This window comes from Protopterus annectens, chromosome 8.part0 (assembly GCF_019279795.1).
Source record: "Protopterus annectens isolate FY-2018-M chromosome 8.part0, PAN1.0, whole genome shotgun sequence".
In the NCBI taxonomy this organism is placed as follows: Eukaryota; Metazoa; Chordata; order Ceratodontiformes; family Protopteridae; genus Protopterus; species Protopterus annectens.
This window is the reverse complement of record NC_056741.1, coordinates 826828063-826848662: the sequence shown is the minus strand read 5'-3', so window position 1 is coordinate 826848662 and position 20600 is coordinate 826828063. Positions and strand designations below refer to the sequence as shown.

At 40.2% G+C, this 20600-nt stretch overlaps 1 protein-coding gene across 2 annotated transcripts in view; it reads left to right on the top strand.

Annotated features, from left to right (window-relative positions):
- Positions 1 to 20600, top strand: part of ARAF (A-Raf proto-oncogene, serine/threonine kinase) — a 1692569-nt gene that overhangs the window by 879765 nt on the left and 792204 nt on the right. The window lies entirely within an intron of this gene.

The window sequence follows — 20600 nt, the reverse complement described above, 5'->3', positions numbered from 1 at the left end:
GAAGGACGTAGGGGTGTGGTAAAAAACTGGGGACGACCCAAAACATGTCTTTCGGTGGAAAAGGACATTTGATAAGTAACTTGTGACAAAAATCTGTTATATCTGTGGGGAACTGGATCATGATGCAGGAAAGTGTGAGCTGAAATGTTATAAATGTACGCATCGTGCACTTAATGGAAGGACTGTAAGATTGAAAATAATAATGAGTGAATGAAGAAGAAAAAGAACAAAGAAGAAACCTTAGAAGTGGGAGACATAGAAGATAAATTAGTTCTGAAAAAGTGCTGAAGAAGATCTCAGATGAGAAGTAGTAAAAGGAAAAAAGGAATTCTATTGGTAATATGGTAAATGATAGGAAAAGACACAATGTTAAGTTGTCAATCTCGCCTTCATTCTTGCTGGATGTGTTCGGAGCCGATCCTCGGCTCCGACTCGGCACTTGCTAAGCTCGAGAGCTAATTTTACCAGCTCGAGGCAACCCTATATCCCATGATGCAAAGCAGAGACTACCCAGATCTCGTTTGCCGCTTCGCTAACGAGGTGCCTCTTTTACCAGCTCTAGGTAAGTTTTTCTTAGAATAAGACTTTGTCTCATCCCCTTTATTTTTCATAACCCTAGTAGTTTTGTGAACTTTAACGTTTATTTTAACCCTATTCCCATTAGTGTTCCCTTTTTTTTCGGGTTATTTATCCCCTTCCTTAGATTAGGCCTTAGGCCTTTCCCTTTCCTAATTTTTCCTGCCAGGGATTTTTATGTATGTTTGAGTGTTGTATCCCTGTTAAGTTTAGTTTTTTGGATTGGGTGTTATTTGTGTGTGTGTGTTTGTGTTTTTCACTGTCAACTTGTGTTCCCTTGACACAGCTATGTCGAAGGACACAAAGGTCTCAGGCTTCAAGAAGTGTGACTCGTGCTGTCAGAAGATGTCTCTGACAGACGGTCACACTTCTTGTGTTTACTGCCTGGGACCTCTGCACCTGCAGGACTCTTGTGCTATCTGTCATGCCTTCAGCCCAAGAGTCCTGCAAGAGCGCAGAAATAAGTTAATATTGAGGGGCTTATTAAAGCCTGAGAGCTCCCCGACTAAGTCGGCTCCGGGGAAGCCCTCGAAACCTGTTAAGCCTTCGGCTGCAAGTCCCAAGCCGTCTGCTACTGGCTCAACTTCTTTAGTGTCGAGATCGGCTCCGGCCGGAGCCGATCCTTCCATGCTAGAAGTCACAGTATCTGCTCCATCCGGCACCAATACTGCCAGATCTGGACACTCAGTGTCGGCTCTGGCCGGAGCCGATGTATCCTCGGTTCCTTCAGCTCCACCTATCTCTAAAAAGAGATCTCGATCCCCCTCATTGGAATCGATACGTTCGACTCCGAGATCACCCTTGTTCTCGGAGCGGAGCCATCGGAGCCGTTCTACTTGGTCGTCCAGGCTGTCTGATCACGACCTCGAGAGAGTGGTGAGTAGACTATTAAAGTCTCAAGCATTGGCCCAAATGCTCCATAGCCCGTCTCAACAGACTAGCTATTTCACATCCACCTAACATTCCTCCTTCGACTCTCTTACAGAGCTTGGAGCTGGAGCTCCTCGGAGCCGTGACTGTTGTAGCTTCGGAGCCGATACCACCCCTTTCGGCTCCGTTGTCCTCTGCTCCGATTTCCTCCTTGAGGCCTTCATTGGAGGAATCCGGGTGTCTGGTCTCTCTCGTCGGCTCCGAGGGGGCGAGTGGCATCGGACCCTTGTCCGACCCCGTTCTCCCTCTCAGGGCTTCGGCGTTGGTGAGCTCAGCCCCGACATCTGCCTCGGAGCCTTCCCTCTCGGTGAGGCCTGGAGTTGCTATCTCTTCGGAGCGGGAACTTTCTGGTCTCTCTGATGGGGGAGCCTTCGAGGTGATGAGGAGTGTACTAGCCCCTGGGCGTAGTCAACAGTCAGTTCCATCAGCTCTTCCCACTACAGTGCCTGCTGACGTCTCTTCCCACTCTCTTGCTCCTGGACCCAGAGATCCAATGCCTCAGGTTTCCCCATTGGGAATATCTTCCTCTTCCGAGGCTTCTCCTGATCCGTCAGGTGAACCTCCGTGTAAGAGGACATGTAAGAGGAAACATCTAGACTCTCCCAAGTCTGTTACATCTGATACTGACTTGGATGAGTCAGAGGGATCCCCAAGGTCCTCCTCTGAGGATGTCTCTTTCTCAGACATCCTTGAACTCCTTAAGCAGAGGGGGAACTGGCCCTCCCTTAATCCTTCCGAGGACGAGTTAGTATACCTGGAGGCGTTCGGATCTCGACCCTCCACCTCCTGGGTGTCTCTGCCTTTCGACCCTCTTATGGATGTAGTGGCTCGGAAGGCGTGGATGGCCCCGGATTCGGTGGAACCTATTCCTAGGAGGCCTTCTAAATTTATTACAGCCCCACCAGATGGACAATATCTGACAAAAGGTGTCCCAGTTGATGCCATGGTGGTGGCTGCAGCCACCAAGAAGGAACTAGCTGATCCTTCAGTACCTGTCCATCCTCCTAACAAGGATTCTAGGACTATGGACAGATACGGCAAGCGGATTTTTTCTTCAGCGACCTTTGCCATGCGACCGCTGAACTACTTGTGTCACTTCACCCGCCTTCAAAGAGGTGTTCTTAAAGAGTTTGGAGAAGTTTTACAGGATCCGTCAGCTGCTGGGTCTCAGGATAAGATTAGCTCACGGCTAGGATTCCTTAACTCCATTGTTAACTCCTCCATGCGGCTCATTTCTTATGCAGCCGATGGAGCGAGTAGGGCCGCAGGCACAGGAGTGGCTTTAAGGCGTCGGTCCTGGATGCGGCTTTGTAATTTTGCAGACCCCTTCAAGGCGTCCTTCACAAACTCCCCTTTTGATGGTTCCACCTTGTTCGGACCTCAAGTGAAAGACGCTTTGACTAGATGCGAACAAGATGGCAAGACTCTTTCTGCCGTAGGAGTCCATTTCTCCACCCCTTCAAGACCTTACCCAAAAGGTCAGAAGGGAGGAAAAATGTGGTTCCGCAAATCTCAAGGAGTCACGCCTGACGCACGAGGTCAGTTTACCCCCAGAGGCAGAGGGGGTAACAATAACAGACGCCGCCCTAGGGACAGAGGGGGTCCGCAGAATCAGGGTAGCAGAGAGCCTCTTTCTGACAAACCCTTCCAGCATCCCTGAGATGTTGCCCGATTGTCCACCTTCGGAGGCAGTCGGGGGAAGATTATCGCTGTACCCAATAGCCTGGCTTTCCCTTTCTCAAGACAAATGGGTACAGTCGATTATATCCGAGGGTTACGAAATTCCCTTTATTCAAACCCCAATTCAGCAAAAGGGAACCCTTCCAGACATTCCACCCGGTCTAAGGGAACTAGCAGTACCAGAGATATCAAGACTGCTAGCAAAAAGAGCCATCCAGCCAGTCCCAGCAGACCAAATAGGATCCGGAATCTACTCAAGGTTCTTTTTAGTTCCAAAAAAGACAGAGGACTTGAGACCAATATTAGATCTGAGAAAACTAGACAAGTTTGTAATGAAAACAAGATTCCGGATGGTCACGCTTCAGTCCATTCTACCCTTTCTGGGCAAGGACAATTGGATGTGCTCGGTAGATCTTCAGGATGCGTACTATCACATAAAAATTCACAGGCGCTCCAGAAGATTTCTCCGCTTTCGGCTGGGGACCAGTCACTTCCAGTTCAGGGCCCTGCCCATTGGACTCACTACAGCCCCTAGAGTGTTCACCAAATGTATGGCAGCGGTTACGGCTCACCTGAGACGTCAAGGATTCCAGGTGTTTCCATATCTAGACGACTGGCTCCTCACTGCCACCACCAGGCATCAACTTCTTCAGGCCAGAGATTACACCATTCACATTTGCAGAGGGCTAGGGATTTCTATAAATTTTGAAAAATCTGCCTTGTCGCCTTGTCAATCTATTACTTTTATAGGTGCAAAATTGGACACCATACAACTTTCAGCAAAGTTAACAGACCAAAGGATCTTGGACATTCAAAGTCACGTCCAGGTGATTCTTCTCAGCAACAAAATTCAGGCCAGATTTGCTCTGAAAGTATTAGGTCTTATGGCGGCTGCCATAACACTTCTTCCCTTTGCCCACTTTTACATGCGTCTTCTACAATGGATGCTATTCGCCCAATGGTCCTTTCAACAACTTCCCATGCGTCACAGGATCATAATAACTCCAACCTGCAAAAGGCATCTGACCTGGTGGATATCGTCCTCTCAAGTCCATCAGGGCAGACCCTTTGTTCCTGCTGCCCCGGTCGCCACGGTTACATCGGACGCCTCCCTGATCGGGTGGGGGGGGGGCATTATCAGGGCAGGATGGTCCATGACACTTGGCAACCTTTCGAATACCACCTGCACATAAATGTCCTAGAGATGAGAGCAGTGCTTTTAACGTTGCAAGCCCTCAACGACTCTCTTCCCCTGGGAACTATTGCAGTCCAAACGGACAATATGTCCGTAGTGTGGTATATCAACAAACAAGGCGGAACCAAGTCCTATCCACTGTGTCGAGAGGCTCTCAGACTTTGACAGTGGGCAATCTCTTCTCAGCGGTTTCTGATAGCAATGCATATCCCCGGGAAATCCAACATCATAGCGGACAGGTTGAGCAGAGCTATTCTCATGCCTCACGAGTGGTCTCTCAAACAATCAGTGACGGAAGAGATTTTTCAGGAGTGGGGCCTTCCTTGCTGCGACCTTTTTGCTACACCTCATAACAGCAAATGCCCAGACTTCTTCTCTCTCTTCCCCCTTCCAGGCCATCCCCCCAGAGACGCTCTAACCCAAGATTGGCCCCGGGGACTTCTTTATGCTTTTCCCCCCTTTCCTCTGATACCTCAAGTAATTCAGAAAGCAACCGCCTTGAGAGCCAAGTTGAGTCTCATTGCCCCTTATTGGCCTCGACAGATATGGTTTCCCTTCCTACATCGTTATCTCTTGGTACAGCCATGGCATCTGGACCCGGTTCCAGATCTTCTGACCCACCAGTCGGGGCAGCTGCACCAATCCATACCTTCTCTCAACCTCACTGCTTGGTTGCTCCACTTCCATCCTTAGCCAGACTTCCTATGATTTCTAATCCCGTCCAGGATATCATAGTAGTTTCCCTAAAATCCTCTACCAGAAGGATTTACACTAGTAAATGGCAACGTTTCTCCTTCTCGGCAAAAGCTAGGAACATAGACCCCTTTACTGCTCCGATTCATTTGGTCTTAGAATTCCTAGCTGAGATTTTTCATTCAGGATCCTCTTCCTCCACAGTAAAAGTTCAGCTGGGAGCCATTTCGAATTTTCATATAGGCCTTTTGGACCACAACATTATGTCACATAAACTTTGCAAGGCATTCCTTCGAGGTATCTTTTTACTTAAACCTCCGATTAGAGACCCCCCCACCACAGTGGGATCTAAATTTAATTTTAACATCCTTGATTCTCCCCCCTTTCGAACCTGCGGCTGCCTGTTCATTGAAATTTCTTTCTTGGAAGACACTCTTTCTAGTCGCCATTACTTCTGCCAGGAGAGTATCTGAGCTTCATGCTCTCTGCATTCATACTCCCTACTTAACTTTCCACAAAGACAGGATATCTCTAAGGACTAATCTGTCTTTCTTACCCAAAGTGACATCGCAGACGAACCTAAATCAATCCATTGATCTTCCAGTGTTTTTCCCAAATTATTCTGACAGAGCGGAACAACAAATTACATTGTCTTGATGTTCACCGCCAGCTCAGATATTATCTAGACAAAACTGAACATTTTAGGAAATCTGATCAACTGTTTCTATCCTATGCAGAGAACAGGAAAGGCCGTCCAGTTTCCAAGGTGACTTTATCTAGATAGCTGTCTTCTGTGATTACTTACATTTATCAGCTCAGAGGCAAAGAGTTGATTTCTAGGCCAAAAGCCCATTCTACCAGAGCTCTAGCTACATCTATAACCTTTCAGGCTAGACTTCCAATAGACACTATTTGTGCAGCAGCCACATGGGCCTCTCCTCATACCTTTGTTTCACATTACAAATTGGACTTGGCCTCCAGAGACGGAGCGAATTTTGGTTCCACCGTTCTCAAGAGTCTGTTCCATTGAGCCACTCAGGATAGAGGTGCTAGGGACACGGTCCCATCCAGCAAGAATGAAGGCGAGATTGACAACTTAACATTAAGAAGTTATGTGCCTACCATAACGTTCCATGTTAGTTGTCTTCCCTCGCCTTCTTTGTTGCATCCCGCCCTCCATCCCCTAGCCTGGTCAGACCGAGACGATTATGCCTCTTCTATTAAGAGGCTTTATCCTTTTTCTAGCTAATCAGCTTCTAGTGTCACTAGATTAGGTTGATCCCTTTCAGAGGATTATGATGATTATGACTGTCATTTTTAGTATTGTTACTTTTCTTCCTCCTTTACAGTTGGAAGAATATATTCCTAATTTCCTTAGCTACCAAACGAGATCTGGGTAGTCTCTGCTTTGCATCATGGGATATAGGGTTGCCTCGAGCTGGTAAAATTAGCTCTCGAGCTTAGCAAGTGCAGTGGAGCCGAGGATCGGCTCCGAACCCATCCAGCAAGAAAGAAGGCGAGAGAAGACAACTAACATGGAACGTTATGGTAGGTACATAACTTCTTATTTTAAAGGATAAGTGTAAAAAAAGGAAATGGATAAAAAATAAAATAAGCTTATAATTACTAGAAAGTTAAGAAAAGGGAAAAGTAAATTTAAAGTACTTTCTGTGAATAGTATTAAGAATATAGTAAGAATGATAGGAGTTTGGGAATAATGATCTAAATGTGATGTAGATAAGAATCTTGTACCTTCTAAAACAATTATAACACATGAAGGAAGATTACAAACAGAAGACTTACGGGATGGGGTAAGATATTTTGGGAAATGACTGGTGTTCTGGAATAGGAATATTTTGTTAAAAATACGGTAAAAACGGATATAATTTTAGTACAAACGGGAAGATTAACTGTTGTGGATTTAATATGGAAAGAACAAATATATAGAATTACAACATTATATGCTTATGTTACTTTGAAAGAAAGAGAGTTTATTTCACTAGATTTTAGATTATGTAGTGATAAATCTGAATATTATAGTGACATGCAATTTTAATTGTGATTTAAAAATAAAACTAAATGTTATTACCCAATTTGAGGGAGTATTTTAGAGCAACACAGTTAAGGCTCTTATACATATCACACGCAGAAAATTATAATTCAAAGTAGAAAGGGATGATGATGATACAGGGTGGAAGCTCAAGAAACAAGGAGAGAGTGGGATTTTGGATGCAGACTAGAACGACAATAGTCATGCAGAATATTATATTCATAAAATAGCTGAGAGTATTTTAAGAACTAAGCCAGCATGGGAATGGAGAAAAGAGATTTTGCCGATAGGGGTGACTGCAGTTAGAGATACAGACAGTAGGGAAGAGAGGGCTGGAAGGCTGGAACTTACTGAAGATAACTGGAAAAGGAACTGAGGTATTGGAAGCAAATAACTTGAAAGGGAAAAGTAATAGAATGGGAAGATGCCAAGAATTTATTTGGACTGCAGGTTAGAGATTGCCTATACTCTGATATCAATCCTTGATAGGGAAGGCAAAGAGAAATAACTAGGGGGTCCTAAATGAAGGATCAGTACTGCTAGAGTTTTTAATAGAAGCTAGAACAGAAGCTGCTGTTAAAAAGGAATAATTAGTATAGCATATAAAATATTGCATGGTAACTATATGAATCAGTCAGAGGACCTTAGAAGGGATTTGGAAGAGAGATTGGATAAGCAATTCACAGAGACAGTGGGGGGATAGATTGAGGTTCTTTGCCTGGAAGTGTTTACATAGGTATTTTTATACTCCAAGTAGACTCCAAAGAATTTTTCCTCAGGTGGATAGCAAACATTGGAGGTGTGATGGGGAAGAAAGAGGTGATTGGGAACATGGAAACATGTTTTTTTTTGGGAGTCTAATGACTTGGCAGACTTTAAAGATTCCCTACGGACTGTTATGTCGGGCTTGCTGGGTGAGCAGATTGGATTGACTGGGGAGATGATTTTTTTGAACTATGATACAGAATCAGAATTGCCTAGACATAGTAAAGCCTTGCTGAGTCTAATTATGGTGGCTGCCAAAAAGCAATTACTAGAAAATGGAAATCAAAGTCTAAACTGACTTTACTAGAAGTAATGAATATAGTAACAGAGATAAAACAAATAGAACTGGGATCTATAGAAAAGGGAAAGAGGAAACTACATAGAAAACATGGGAATTGTGGGAACAATATATGCAGAGAAGGAACAAGTTTTAAAAGAAAGCAGGATTTGAATGAGCTATATAATGCTTAGACAGTGACTGGATAAGTGATGTATAATGTTTGCAACTACTGGTGTTTCAATGGTGTCTATGGTGCATAATGTTTGCAACTAAAGTGGTGTCAGTGTTTGTTTTTCATTTATATAAATGTGAGATTGCCTATGTCATACATAATTTAGTAAAGATGCTTTTTGTTAAAAAATTAAAAAAAAAAACTTCAGACGTTGTGAGATGTTCATTAATACTCCGGGGTAAAAAAAATCAAGGGCTTACAGATGCAATATTTACAGAATTGAAGTAGATTATTTTGTAATATCAGAAGGATTAAATGTATGAGAAGGCAAAACAATTGAAACAGGTTTTTTGAATCATCTTGCAATATAGATGGAGGTAAAGGAGAATAAAGAATATAGAAAAATGGGCAAAGGCGTAAAAAGGATAAATGAGAAACATGAGATAAAGAAGGAGAGAGATTAATAATGCAGCTATGGAGGGATCATATGATGAGAACATTTTATAAAAAGTCTATATGGTGGATTTTTTTAAGATTAAATATAGAAAATGTTATTTACAATAACAGTATGATGTAAAAAGTGTATAAAGAGAAATACAAGAGAGCACATTGAAGCATTGGATTACTTAGAAAATATTGTTAGAATATTTTGATAAAAAGACTTGTATAGAAAAAAAAAATAAAAAAATGCAGTTATTTAAACAAAGATTTTCTACAAGGGAAAAGAGAAGTAGTTTTGGCATATTAAGTAGAATAAAAAAATGTAGTGTAATGAGAGAAATGATAAAGGAAAAATAGAACACAGGAACAAATTATAAATAGAGTAGTAGAATATGTACAAGAGATATTTAAAGAACAAAGTGAAGAAATTGAAGACAGTATAGGAAATAAAAAAGTTTTCAGAACAAGAAAATAAAGAATTTGAAAAAGATTTCAGTACATGAGCTAGATAAAGTATTAGGGCAAATAAATAAATATAGAATTGGTTACAAGACCAGAAGAAATAGGATATGACATGTATAATAATGTAATGGAGTGGCAAAAATATTTCTTAAAGATTTTAAATGAATGGTTAAATAAAAGTTTAAATTACAAAGGACTATGTAATGGAATACTTGGAAGAAAGAGGAAAAATATGATGGAAAAACTGGAGACCGACAGTATTGAACAATACTGATTACAATATTTTTGTCAAAATAATACAGAAGAGATTTGAAGCAAAGATAAAAATTGTTGTGGAGGACAGTATATACAGCATACAAGGGAATGGATGTCAAGAAATGAGAGATTGTGGATGATATAAACAGAACAGAAGATGTTAAACTTATGATAGGTGATATTAATAAGTCATTTGATAGAAGAGGGCATGGTATTTTATGAGAAATTAAAGAATACAATGTAAGTGAGAAAATCTGGAAATGTGCATGTCCGCTTTTAGAAATAATAAAGTAAATGTTTTGGTAAATAGTTGCCTAAATAAAGAGGTACATTTCAAGAGGATTGTAAGAAAGGGATGTCAAGTGAGTTTTCTACTCTGCTTTAATTATGAATGTAATGTATGTGAAGTAAATTATACAGTGCAGGAAACTGGTATATAATGCCTGCTGAGGGGTTAAGAATTCCAGTTTTAACATATTTCCAGAAACAAGATGTGGATAAAAGAAGTAATATTTTATTTAAGTGAATGTTTAAAAGCAATAGAGATCACTTTAAGCAGAGAAAAGTAAAGGATTAAGAGATGTGGTTAAGATGGGGGAATATATTTTACAATGAAATAAATCTGTCTTGGATATAAAATTTGGGAACAATTAATGTAAGCAGAATTCAATGCGAAAAAGTACTAGAGTTAAATTTTTTTTTGGAAAATAGATTATCAAATGAACTTTTTTCCTAAAAGATCAACTAAGTTTTAATGGGAAAATAGCATATTTAACAAGTGTATTTGTTGCCATTGGTACTTGAAAAGGAATTATTGCAAGTAATATTTTTCATTTATATGGAGTTCTAGCCTGAATCCAGTAAGAAAGAGGAATTTTGTATGTAAATGGAGGAGTTTTAGGGTTAATTAACCCTGTTGTATATGTTGCTTCACTAAATTTGTATAAAGTATTAAAGTGGATAAATGAAAAAGATGAAATATTAGTTGTAAAAATATTTAAATAGAAGTATGACAAATTTCGGAATATGTTTAGGAGTGAAAAAGGTAAAAGAAGGAAAAATGAAGAAATTAATTATCAGGAAAAAATATTAATGTGGAAAATAATTGATGAAATAGAAAAGGAGAGAAAAAATGTGGTATGAGAATATAATGATAAATGTTGCTTTATTAAGCCATAGGAAAACCTAGCAGAAAGTAAATTTAAAGCTATAAAAAGAAAAAAAATGGTATAATGAAGTACAAGTCCAATATTTTTGTGGAGAATGGTAATAGTTCGTTCTTCCAAAGAATGGAAACATACCATATAAAAAAGTGAAAGAATATGTATGTATTGTGGAGAAGATGAAACTAGCAAATACGTGTTTTTTTAAAATGTAAGAGTAATGAAATTATGTGAAAAGTTGTGTAAAGAAAATGGCTTCGAAGATGTAAAAAAGTGGATAAGATAATATGGACAAGATTAAATATGGATATTATAAGAAAAGTAAAGAATATATTAAAAGAATAGATGACAAATTGTTTTATGTTATATAAATTATATGGAATGAAAGGATAATGTTCAGTGTAAAATGGATTTGAGCAGTGATATTAAGGAAAATCAGATGTGATTATGAAAAAGGAATGGTGTGTCCAATAAAGATAAAAGCTTGACATAATAAAGCATGAATGTATAATAAGTATTAAAAAAATGGGGGGATGGAGAATTGTAATTTTGTAAATATGTAAAACAAATTGTAAATAATGCATTATTTGTATAAATAAAAGACCCTACTCTGTTTGATAGGTGCCAGGGGATCTTTTACATCCACCTGAGCTGCCACCAGCTGAAGGAGATGGGGCCTTAGTTTAATGTCTCATTCAAAGGATGGCGCGCTCAGGATTGCAGCACCCCTATTATGCTGCACTGCAGTGTCAGCATTCGATTTATATGGTGTGGGAACTGAACCCACAGCCATCTGCCCCGAAGGCGAGTGTGCTACCTGTTGATCCACTGACACTGCAGTTAAGATCACAAGTGTGCAATTGCCAAATTTTTGCACAGATCAATTTTTGTAGAATCCTAATAATTTGTCCTTTCCCCGAGATGCAGCAGCCATGGAGTTAGTATATGTACGTTGCAGGGATGTGAGTGCACAGTGGACTGCCATACCTCTCAACCTAGAATCATCAAAAATCTGGACAAAGGCCCATGAAAATAGGTACAAATCTGTACGCTGATTAACATAAAATTTGCCTACATAATTATGCAACCCTGCCCACTCCAATGGAATTGTGGGATACCAACTTTCAAACACAGACTGAAGAACAGACGACCAAAATATGTCCCTAGAGTCCCCTGCAGCCATTCCAATGTCCCATTACCTGGCTATTCCGTCCCATTGATCATAAATACTAATGTGCATATTGCTTTACTTCTACAGTGATTATTTGGATTTTATGTTACATTTTATAGCACAAGCCACAAACACGAAGACATCTGCCAACCAAAGCAATACAGTTTCACAGTGAAAATAGACTTAGCATTAAAATATCTCTGCCCTTGAAACTCACATTCATTGAAACAGCAATGAAAAACTCACATCCAAAGAAAATGCATCTGGCCAGTGGTGGATAAAGATTAACTTTGGGCTGTTTTCAAATCATACTAGGCCCCTTGCACATAAAACATGAAACATGCATGTGTTCTTTGATACACCTTCCTGACTTTATTATAGTCCTTGTACAATACAGCACACTTGTTAGAGCACATTTTAAATTTATTGTTTGAACATTTTTTCTAGTAAGCAATGAAACAAAATGCATGAACCAGTAATGACAAAACTGCCCAATTCAGAACATTTCCATCATAAAAGTCAACTCAAACTTCTACAGTCCACCAGTATCAGTAAATATACACAATCTCTGCAGTCTGCAGAAGTAAAAGTCATCTAAATTCCATGTTGGAGATCTGTAACTAGGTTGCTGCTAGCAAACAACTTTATATTTCATTGTTTTGTCTGCAAGTAAAGTGCCTGTTGCCCCTGAAAAATAAATTCTCTGTAACATTAAAAAAATTATAAACTAGTAATATTTCAATAGGGAATGGATGGCAAACCGGGGACACACATTTTAAATATTGGCTTGTATAATTTTAGAAAGTTGCTAGAATAAAATAATGTTACCATGTGTTTCATAAATGATGATAAGACAAACTTAAATAACTATAATTATTTTGTGAATTCATTTCTCACTGATTTGCCAGAATAAAATACAATTTCTGATTTTTAACATTTGTTTACTGGGAAAGTCCAACTTAGAACAAAGCTAATTTTCATCAGAAGCCTGGGGAGAAATGCTTCAGATGCATATCTTTGTATTGTGAGAGGAAACCGAAGTACCCAGAGGAAACTCGCACAAAGACAGGGAAGACATGCAGACTCCACACAGAAGGCCCTTCAGCCAAGAATTGAACCAGAAAACCTCTTGCTGTGAGGCAAGAACACTTATAACTGCACCATCCAACTTTAAGAGGAACAGACCAAAAGTATGAGCCAAACACATTCCAGACATTATGTAAAATGTTGCACTGTTGAGAGCTAGAAGAACTCCTTCAATTCAGTGGTGGTATGGGTAGAGAACTCAGGCTGTTGCCTCTTGTACCTAAGGTACAGGGTTTTAGCCTGAGTAACTCTAACCACCAGGTATGTCTATCTGGGGCATTACACACACACACGTTGTAACAATGGAATACTAACCCAAGTCTTTCTTTCAAAATAAAACACAACTTTAGAGTCCGTTTATGTTTCAAATAAGCTGCCAGCATTTAGTTAATAATGAAATACAAAATGGAACATTTCTGGCTTTAATCATAAAGGCAGATGAAGTACAAAGCCTAATTTCCTTAGCTTTAAGGCAACAACATAAACAGAACATAGCTTATTTTCCTCAGGTACACTAAAGGCAGAAGCAGATGAATTATAATTGCAGGCTATCACTTTTTATCTTTAAGCAACACAGATGGTGGAACATGGCTTATTTTCCTGAGTAGCAACAGAACAGTTTTAATTACATGCTTCATATATATTTTTTCTTAAAACAACAAAACTGTGTTAGTCCTGTTATTTTTGTTGAGTTTTATATATAGATATTGATATAGATTTAGATGTAGGTATAGATATAGGCAAACATGCCCATGCTCATGCACATGAACACATCTCTCTCTCACACACACACACACACATACAAATGGAGTTTCAAATTTGAGTGCTTATATTCTAAGCACTTTACAAAACTCAAGCATATTGTTATACCAGTAATAAATACATTTATTTATTTATTATTTATTCCAATTTGGTGACCGGGGAGGTCCACTGGTGACCAGGGAAGTCCACTGGGCTCGAGAGCCCGTTTTCAGTGGAGGCCCAGGGAGAAAAGCTCCACAGAAAGTTACATCACCTATTGAATTACCACAATACAAAGTTACATAATGTATTGAAATAACAAAGAAAAATCATTTGCATTAAAGTCAATATGTAGTCTTACAAAGCACAGCAGGTAGAATAGCAGACGAATAGGTATCATTCACTAAGTAACTAAGATATTAAAGAAAAATTATCCAGGAAGGATGAGAGGCATAGAGCATGAGGCTGGATGCAGACATTGGTTACAATTAATAGTCTAGGTCTATGAGAGAGGTTAGAAAGGTAAGGAGGTTAGCCAGGAGAGAAGGAAGAGGGGAGCTTGGGAGGCATGGGATGAAGAGTGCAGTTATATTTTCTGTGTAGAAACAGGTAGGAGTGAAGTTGTCTTTTGAAGGTGTGTAGGTTGGCACAGGTCCTCAATGTAGAGGGCAGGGCATTCCATTTTTTAGCCAGGGCAAAGGAGGGTAAAAACTGACCAGCTGGGCGCTTAGGTTTGTGGATGGAAATAAGGTTTTGGTGAGTGGATCTAAGGGGTGTGGGGGGGGGGCTATATGGTTGGAGGATATTAGATAATGCGGGGCAGCTGGTGGGTTGAAATAGTAATTTGTGGGCTGTGACAACTTGGAGGAAGTCTAGTTGATTAGGGAGTTCAAGCCAGTTTAAAGTTTGTAGGGAGGAGCAGTGATGAGAGAAGGAGTTTGCTTTTGTGGCGAATCTGGAGATTTTATTGTAGCATACTTCTAGTTTGGAGGTAAGGGTGGAAGATAGATTTGTAAGCTGAGGAGCTCTATATAGAAGAGATGGGAGGAGATATGTAGTGGCCAAGGTATGTCTAGTAGAGGGAGAGAGGAAGTGATTATTCCTGTACAGTAGGCCAAGTTTTATGTGGGTTTTCTTGATGTTAAGTTGGATATGGGTATTGAATTTTAAGTGTTCATCGATGGTGACCCCCAAGAGTTTGGCGGAGGGAACAATGTGAATGATAGAGTTGTTAAGGCTGGTAATTTGAAATGAGTTTTTATCAATGGGAGTGGATTTAGAGGGAGTGAATAGGAGGATCTTAGTTTTGTTAGCGTTAAGTGAGAGGTGGTTCTGGTGCATCCATTTTTCAGTGGTTGAGAAGGCAAATTGAGTTAGAGACTGGAGTTCAGTTTAGTTGGAGGCACAGCAGATCAAAGTAGAATTGTCTGCATATTGGACAATTTTGGTATTGGAAATGGCTTTGTGGAAATCATTAATGAAGATGTTAAATAGCAGAGGGCCAAGAATGGAACCTTGGGGAACTCCTATGGGGTTGGGAAGGAAGGTGGAGGAGGATTGGCCCCATTTCACAGCTTGGGACCTGTCCGAAAAATAGCTGGAGAACCAGGAAAGAGCTTTTGGGGAGATGTTGAGGTTAAATAGATGGTTTAGTAGATGGGTGTGAAAGATGGTATCGAAAGCTTTAGGTAAATCTAGTAGAACAGATGAAACTAAGTTACCAGAATCTCGAGCTGAGTTGATAGAGTGTAAAAAGGAGAGAAGGGCTGTGTTGGTATTGTGTCCAGGGCGGAAGCCGTATTGGGTAGGAGAGAGCAGTTGGTGTTCGGTTAGGAATGGCATGAGCTGCATGTGTGTGCATTTTTTGAGAAGTTTAGAGATTGGAGAGAGAATGGCTATAGGGCAGAAGTTGGAGAAGTTACAGTTTTTGCCACCCTTGTGGAGTGGAAGAATAAAAGTAGAACGCCATAGTTTGGGTACATAAGACTCGAGTAGTGATCTATTAATCAGGATGCTGATAGGGAGAACAATACTGTCAGAGGCAGTTTTTAAGGAGGAGGAGGGAATGTTGTCAGGAGCATTGGTGCAAGGTTTAAGTTTGGAGAGAAGTTTCTTTATGAGGTAGGTGGATACAAGTTTAAGTTCAAAAGTGGGGGTGTGTGAGAGGAGGGAGGAAGCTTGGGAGGAGGGGGGAAGGGGATGTTATTGGGGAAGGTTTTGGTTAACTCAGCAATAGAAGAGGTGAAGAAGGTGTTAAATAGTTTGGCGATTTCTTGGTCAGATTTGCTAGTGTCAGAACAAGGGTTATTTGTGGTACCAGGTTTGAGAAGGGAGTTAATAGAGTTCCAGAATTGTTTGGGGTTCTTTGTGTGATTTATTTGTAAGTGGTTATAGTATGATTTTGTGGCTGTAATGACTTGCTTTTTAGCTAGGTTTCTCAGCTGTTTGTATTTTAGTAAGAATTCAGGCTGTTTGTGATGGAGATAGCTCTTCCAAGATTTGTCTCTTTGTTGCATAGTTTTGTTGGTTTCTTTTGTAAGCCAAGGGGCTGCCTTGGCTTTAACTCTTTTGGTTCGTATTGGAGCCAGGGAGTTTAGAACAGAAAGGAATGTAGAGTTGAAAAAGTCAACGGCTTCGTCTCGAGACAGGGTTTTTAATGGGTTCCAATTAGTGAGCTTAAGGGAGTCAGAGAAGATAGAGAGGGGTTAAAGTTAGTTAGGTTACGAGTATGTAGGAGCTTGTGGGAGTATGAGGAAGAGGATGTGGCTCTATGGGTGAAGGCAGGGAGGTGGTCTCCTAATGGGTCAGGAGTGACACCAGATGTAGTGATTTTGTTAGGGTGAGACACTAGGATCCAGTCTAGGATGGAGCCTGGGCGGTTGGTTTTGTTGGCCCTAGTAATGGAGTGAATAAATTGAGTAAAGTTGAAGAGATTGACTGATAAGATGGGATTAGGGTCAGTGATTTTTTGCCAGTCAATGTTTACATCTCCCATTATGTAAGTTTCGTGATTAATATTTGAGCAGGTCCAGGAGAGGAAGTCTTCCAAAGTATTGGTGTTATTACTAGGGGGAATGTAAAGGGAGATGATGCAAATACTTTTATGGTCATTTAATTTTAGAATGCCAATTACTAGTTCAGCGTTATTAAAGGAGGGAATAGGATTTGGGAAGGGAGTAATGGATAAATGATTAGAATAAATTAGTGCAACTCCACCACCTCTTTTATTTAGACGGTCTGATCGGAAGCATTGAAATCCGGGGAGGAGGAATTCTGAGTTGGTTATGTGTGGTTTTAACAAGGTTTCAGAGATGGCTACTATGTCAGGTGAGTTATGGTTGAGCCAGGCATAAAAGAGAGTAATTTTATTAGCTAAGCTTTGGGCATTGATGGTGAGGAATTTGAGATGTTTATGGGTAGGTTTGATGTTGGAGCTATGTTTTTTTGTTTCAGAAGTGTTTGGTCCAGGGTTGGGATGAATGTCGCCTGCTAAGAAGAGGTTAGGGAGAAGATGAATAAGTTTTTTAGGAATGTGTTTGGTTAGGAATGGATGGTAGGGTGTGGTTTTGGGTTTGCAGAAATTAGAGGGGATTTGGAAGAGTTTTAATGTTAATAGAGAGGTGGGGTGGAAGGGGGGTTAGAGAGCCAGAGATGATGTAGAAGTGATAATGCAAGTACTAAAATTATATGCTACTAATACAACTTTTTGTCAAAACAAACCTATTGGTACAGATGTTTACCACATAATTGCAGACAATACAATATAAATTAGGTTATAGCACCATTATTTAATGATTACCAATCACTAAGAATCAAATCAGACTATATAACTAGTGTCTGTATTACCAAAATTGCAAAGTTTAAGGAACATCCTCAAGAAATTGTTACAGTACAAAACTGCAAACAGACTCCTTCAGGCATCTGTATGTCGAACAAGTCTGCTGCATTACTGAAGCCTAATACAAATAAATGTAATTCTAACAGGACCATATACAAGCCTGCATGCGTGCGTTCACATACACACACTGCACCAGTACTTCAAATGGATGGAGATTAAAAATGTAGTACTTCAAACGCAATTCAAATTGCGCGCAACGTCTGAATGGCAGCAGCACTGCCAGCACATCTACACTCAGATGGAAGTTAAAACACAGTCCATGATGGATGTTATAAAGTGCGTTACCTGGCTGGAATGAAAGGAACAGACTGTAGAAGCAGCAGCCTTTAATGGAAGTAAAGCAACTCCTGGAACGGAATGTAGAAGCAAGCAGCAGATTGAATAGAAATAAATGTGGAAGCACTGAAGCAGCTCATGTTCCCGAACCTCGGCCCAGAGCAGAAGCAGCTTAAATGGCAATAAATGTTCCCGCCCCTCTTGTAAACCTCACGGCCTAGAGTAGAAGCAGCTTGAATGGATAAATGCGGAAGCAGGTCATTGTTCATGTTCCCGGCTTCCCACCCCTCTTGTGAACTCACCATGTCACGGCCCAGAGCAGAATTCTGACAGGCTAGACAGACTGATGTCATTGCTCATGCCACCATGTGAGGACATCAGTCCGGAAAAATAAACAAAAAAAAAAAGCTTGAGAATTCGGAAATTAAGGGATGCCACTCGGGAATTGTGGCACCCCATTATTTGGCTTCAAAAACCGGGGAAAACCGAGAGACTTGGTACGATTAAGAGGTATGTGGACTGCCCTCTCCAAGTAAAGTCAAAATAAGTTTTAGTAATTTTTTCTTTACTTTTTTGCAGCAACTGATATTCACATTTGAATCACAATTATATGTTCATCACAAATGTCTTGTCATGGACCCATTAGGGTAGTATCACCCAGGCATTAGTACTCTGAGACTGTCAGCATGGCTTCTTCAGTTCTTTGGCCAAAACCTGCATTACCTGAGGAAAGTTAAAGAAATTCTAAATTTTTCAAAAAAGCTATTACCAGAAAACCCTAAAAGGGCAGTTGGAAATGTTTTGCCACTTGGGTGAACAGAAGGTGCCTGAACCCATGCCTGTTCGCATTACAGAGGATTTTGGGTACCTCATGGAACTGCTCAAACCATGCCTTATTTATCCATGAACTTGTCTTGAGCAGCAGTTTTACATTTCCTTATGGACATCCATGCTACATCTAATGGTTTCTCAAAAGAGCCTTTTATCTGAGGTGCACAGCAAGAGATTTGGTCCTGCTGGGGGACCTCCACTTCATTGTAGAGAAACTAACGTCTACCATCCTTTGAGATGCCATTGAAGGCAGACCGCAAGTACCTGTCTTGGAGAAACATTTTCCTGATATCCATTGCAGTAGCAAGGACAATTTCTAAGTTACAAGCCTTCTCAGTCATTCCCCCCACCCCCATGGCATTCACAAGGAGAGGGTGGTCTTCAGGACCCTACCATATTTGGTGCTTAAAATAACTAAAGAGAACAACTTAAACCAGTCATTTAACTTGTCAATTTTACCCTGCCATATAAACAATGGAGAATGCCTTCTGCATTGCTTTGACGTATACATATAGCTATGACACTGCTTGAATATATCAGTCATTTAGGAAAACTGATCAGCTGTTCACTTCCTATGCCCCTCAAAGAAAAGGACTAGAAGTGCCCTTATTCTGTTTGACTTATCAGGCTACTTTAAATTTTCCTGCCCGAAGAAAGGAAAATTTATCTCTGTTCACTAGAGCTGTAGCCACCTCCACATCCTTCCTGTGTAATGCAGTCATGGATAATATTTGTATAGCAACTACCATTTCAATCCTCAGCTCATTCACCACAGTCTAGACAATATGTCCATCCTTTGGAGTTACCATAGTCATAAAGATGTTGCCACAACTGGGACCATCCAAGAAAGACTGATAAGGGACTCTGTTTCAAGGGTTATTGTAGATGGGCACTTCTTAATATATGACTGCTATTACGTACCTTACCTTAGTAGATCTGTAGGAGATGCATCCATCTTTAACACATTCCCTCCCATCCATTCCCTGTCTTAGGCTTGGCGTGGATAGGCCATCCCACTCTTGCAAAGCTTCCTATGTCTGAGCTAGCTTTTTTTCTTCTTCTTTTTCTTTCTTCTCAGTAAGGTTTTTCATTTTTTAAGGAAGGTGCCAAAAGAGTAGCATCAGCCATTTGAAAAACAGCAACAGTTCTTATTGAGAGTTCTTTGTGAGAGTAGCAGTTGAAGATAGTAACACGGAGATCAAAATTCATTCATGTTGTCTGCCTGCTGGAAGGGAGATTTTTTTTTTTATTTTCTACCAAAAATTAATGACTTTTTGACTAACCACATGCTTTCCAGGGAGTCTATCATAAGGCAGTTGTGCTCCATGCTGCCCCTGCATATCCACGTCTCTCATTCTACGTACTATGCCTTTTCAAAAACTTTAGCTAGAGAAGTAATATATTTGTGGGCGGGGGAGACATCCACTCTGTCTTCAGAGATATAAGCTAGTGTACTAGTTCCAGTTCTTTATCCCAGGGAACATCAGTGGATTTTAACTTTGATTTAACTTTTTTTTACTATTTTACTGGTTTATTTTCATTTTCCTGTTTCTGCCTTTACTTGTAACAGTGTTTTTGGTCATTTACTGCAAAAACATTTAACTTTAACTAGCTGTCAGCATATTCAGCTTTTCTCATTAAACCATCCAGTACACGTCTTTGTTGGAGAGACTTTCATTGGTTTCTAGAACTTTGTCTTCACATCAAAGTAAAAAAATATCTTTAAAAAAATGACCATGTAATACTGAAGGCCTTCTTGCAGATCAGCAGATGCAGTGTATACATATAGTTATGTTTTGGACATACTGTCCTGTAACACAGTCTTAGAATTTATGGGTTCTCCTCTGTCAGGAACTTCCTTTTATCACCATTTAGTCTCCATGGAACTTGTGGAGTTGATTCAACTGTTTTCATAGGTTTTGCAAAGCCTGTTCC